General features: G+C 35.7%; 1 long non-coding RNA gene across 2 annotated transcripts; it reads left to right on the plus strand.

The window, feature by feature from the left end:
* The first annotated feature begins 446 nt into the window (after positions 1–446).
* LOC140008573 (uncharacterized) lies at positions 447–4,083 on the plus strand. Of its 2 annotated transcripts, XR_011816072.1 has the most exons (3): positions 453–911; positions 3,145–3,202; positions 3,889–4,083. It is a non-coding gene; the product is annotated as an uncharacterized lncRNA (long non-coding RNA). The 2 variants fall into 2 exon arrangements; XR_011816071.1 differs by lacking the exon at positions 3,145–3,202 and having other exon boundaries at positions 447–911.
* Positions 4,084–4,332: the final 249 nt, after the last annotated feature.

Genomic DNA, 4,332 nt, shown 5'->3' on the forward strand with positions numbered 1-4,332 from the left:
TGTGTATGCTTTGCATTTATTTTATTTTATTTATTTGCTTTGATATTAGAAATATAACATATAATGATTAAATAGTTAAATTAAATGTCTAATTGAATCCCTATAAAATTGAGAATTTAGAAAATATCCTAGAATAGTGTAGAAAAATTTTATGAATTAAATAAATATATGGTATGCATATAGTAATTTATGTCATTTGCAAATATTACTAGACACGTAACATATACTAGAAGTTCAATAAGTATATGTCTAATAAGTTTTTCTTAAAGCTAAATGTGTCATAATCGACTAGATCAACGTAAGAAAATTTTCCACGAAAATACAAATTAAGTTAGGAGTGATTGTATGAAATAATAAACTAAAAGACCAAATTAACCTTGGATTTCGGATAAACTACCATGCAGCCACGCAAGTCATCAGAATTTCACAAAACAAGAACCGAGAGAGGAAATACTTGGAGGGATTAGAACCTACTGGAAGCTAGATAACTGTCTGTTAAGTTCAAGCGGTGGAAAGGAAAAGGAGTAGAAATTGTCTGACAGTTTGGGCGGTGGAACATTTGCTGAGTTAAACAATGACCGAGAGAAAGGAAGTGCTCCCATTTTGGACTTCAACAGAGACCAAAACCAAGAGAGGAATCAAATAGGAGTGGGCTGTTTCATTTGATAGCAGAAACCGTGAGGAGCAAAAGAGAGAAACAGAGTGTGAAGCTTTCTTCCTCCTCCAACCTCAAAACCGTGAGCAAAAGTGCGAGATAGGGAGAGAAATTTGGCTAGCTTCATCACCTGCTAACCATAATCGAAAAACAATAATTGCAAGGAGAAGGGGAGTGAGAATCTGGTGCTAGGAATTGAGGAATCGAAGCAGAGGTTTTGAGCAGTTTGCAATTAGCGGACTTTGGGGGAAAAGAGGTAAGATTCTGTTGAAATTCTCGGCTTATTTAGTGTAATTGGATATATATGAGCTGCATGTTAAGTTTTAGCATGGAAATGAATTTTTGACCGAGGAAAAATTCTGGTTTGAAACTGAGTTTAAAGCTGGAATTTGCCACTGTTATTAACATTTCTCGGGATAATAATGTTAAGAGGTGCATGTAACAGATTTATCTTCAGTTTATAAGGTGAAATATAGCCATAGGAACTTGTGAAAATTGGAACTGCGAGCCTGAAAGAAATCTGATGCAGGCTGCTATGCATTAGGTTTTGCAGCTTTGCGCAGACCTGAGTTTTCGTTCAATTTTTCTTCTAAATTCTGGTCATGAACTGCCCTGTTTTGCTTAGGGTAAATTGTAGTTGAATCAAAACACTCTGTACTATGATTTGGAATAGAAAACTAAGGAGGAACGAAAGGGGGAAAAAAACGAGTTGCAACGTTACTACCTCCTGAACCTGTTGGCTTCGACTGAGAAGGACAGATAGCAAATTTTAGATATTCCCTGCAAACGCGTTAGCTTCTAAACTAACTTATAGAGTTGAAACATGTCATAATGCCTCTAAACCTCAACAAGAAAGACAGAAACGAGTAGGAACTAAACCGAATGTTGAAGGGAGAATAAGTTCAGTGACTGCAGGAAGAGTGGTCGAGAAAATGAAGCAGAATGTGCAACTTCTTGTTTGATATACTGGAAACACTTACTAGCAAACACATGAAATACGTGTAATCTTTTGTCGCAATTGAAAGGTACCTTGCAACCAGTAAACTTAGGAAAGGACTAGCTGAGTTTGGCAAAAGAAAGCTGATGCATTCCGCGGTGATGCTGAGAAGGAGGAAATCAACTCTTGACCAGTTTTCTTCCAATTTCCAACACTATAAACTTTCATAGATGATAGCCAAGGCTGCTTTGTGGTTTAGTAACTATGTTTAGCACTATGAGTAGAGTTAAACTGAGGCAAATAAGGAGGAAAGCTGTGAGTCAAGCTTCTGAATTACATCATGGCCGAGAGAGAGGGAAGAGTTTGATCAGTCTTTCCTTTGAGTTTAGCTACCAATTTTCTACGTTCTGTTTAAGGCCACTTTGTAGCTTAATAAATATGATTTGCCTGTTTAGTTGGAACATGAAATTGAAAGGAAAGATTTGAGAAAATAACCAAATGTTGGGCTGATATATTGCTAGGAAGCTACTTGAAGGCCATGATAGCTGATGGCAGTTTTTGGTAGGGGAATTTGGTTAACTTGCTGAAACTATGAGTCATGTACCTTAATTCATGGTGGACAGAATGTGTATTGTGTTTGGTGACCTAGGCAAGTAAAAGATAGAAACTCTACCAAAAACTTTGAAGTAAGGTTGCTGGAAATTTGTTTAATGGTCACTCTCATGTGATATTTGGAAAATTTCATGATAATTGGCTGCCATCTTGAGTGAGACGTTGTACAATATCCTGTCCCTGTTCTTATGTGCACCCTATTGACTTTTAACATTTGAAAGACTGGTAAAACCTTAGGGAATTCTAGCTAAAACTAGTAAAGAAAAGCGGAGATCCAAACTATTATATTGTTGGAGAAACTAACGTTTGATGGAATGGATTGCTGGAAATAGATGCTGCTTGCCTTGATCTATGCTAGACCAAAAGTACATTGAAATACTTAAAACTATAAGCAAGTAAAAGAGTGAAGTTTTATTGAAAACTTGAAGTATACAGCTGGAATTTTGGTTTGTTGGTTGAAATGAGGGTTAGTTAAGCTTTCTATGTTATTTTTGGAAACTCTAAGGTAACTAGTTGTAGCTATATACATTAAACGGCTTCTAACCACTTAATCTTGCCTTCATAAACATTTTAAAGACTTTAGAACTTGAGGGGGCTGGTTTTGTCAAACCAAATCTAAACTACAAACAACTTAGAATCCGGTTTAGTTTAAAAAGGAACGAATGAAGTGTTCATAGGGCATAATCATTAAATATTGAATTGAGCAAGATATAATCTTGGTTTAAACAGACAAGACTATAAACTTGGAATATGTATATTTTTTGTTTAAAATGATAAAGTTGATAAGTTTGGAGATAAAATTTAAGAAAAGGTTGGATATATTATATCTCGTATTTTAAAGCCAAAACTTGACTTTAATAAGTTTAAATTATAAGGTAACAAATGATAAGTGATTATCTATGAATTGTATCTTCATTTTAGAGTTATAAATTTATCTCAGGGGGTAGCTGTGAGCCAGAAAACAACCCCAGGTTCGAGAGTAATTTATTTGGAATTTGGTGAGTGTTTCCGAATTTATGTGTTTAACTGTTTATGGTTACTTAAGTGAAATTATGTGATAAGTGTACATATTATGAAATATTGTTAAGTGATTCATTGTAAAGTGTATCTCAATTGTCCTTCGCCCTCTAAGTCGAGAGTGTACTTTATCGCACTTGACTTAGTTAAGTTTGAAGGTTGATAATTGACTCAATGTTACTGTAAGTGTGCATAAATATAAGCCGTATGTGTACTTTACCGTATTGGCTGAACTGGGCCCCAAAATCCTTTGTTCAACAAACTATTCGAGCTAGCAAAGGGCTTGGTCGGATAGAACGGAAGCTTTGGGTAAATATTTCGGTATACTCGAGTATTACTCTGAAGTTAGGAGATCATTGAACTAATTATTGAATGTAGGGGATTGTTTATTGTTTTAGAGGACATAAGGAGGTGAATGGGCGGAGTGTGCAATGATATTGAAATGCATGTACAATCACAATGAAATGAATGTCTCACGACACTGCAATGACTATACAGTGATGTTGAAATGATTCCTAGAAAGAGTTTGTATCCTTTTGAAAGTAACTATACAGTGAAATGTTCATTACTTGCTTAATTTTACCGGTTCAAATGTTTATTGAATGTTACTTGTTCTGCAAACCTCACTGAGTTTTAACTCAACCCTTTAGTTTTGTTTTCCTTACAGGAGTTGGTGGTCGGGAAACAAACGAGAGAGCTTAGGGTGTTAACATGAAGTCTTCGTGATTGTAAATTATCTAGTATCATACCACGGCTGAAGTTTTGTATTAAACTTGGCATAGTAAAAGATTTGAACGTGTGGTTTTAGTATACCACAATATTATCTCTAAAGTTAATGTAAGATTGATGAGAGTTTATCAAATGTTATCTCTGAAGTTAATGTTAGTGAATGATTCCTGGCGAGAGCCAGGCGGGCGGTCCGCTAACTTCTAGGGTATGCCCTAGGAAAAGATGGGGCCATCACAAGAAAGCCTTAGCATATTCACCCACTTGTGTTGCATCCCGATCCTTGCCTGCGAATAATGCCTAGTTCCTGCTTTTCCAAATCATCCACATGGTTACCACAATGAGTTATGCTATTTCTTTACCATGAACCTTCAAGAAACAGTCA

This window comes from Coffea arabica, chromosome 6c (assembly GCF_036785885.1).
Source record: "Coffea arabica cultivar ET-39 chromosome 6c, Coffea Arabica ET-39 HiFi, whole genome shotgun sequence".
Taxonomy (NCBI): domain Eukaryota; kingdom Viridiplantae; phylum Streptophyta; class Magnoliopsida; order Gentianales; family Rubiaceae; genus Coffea; species Coffea arabica.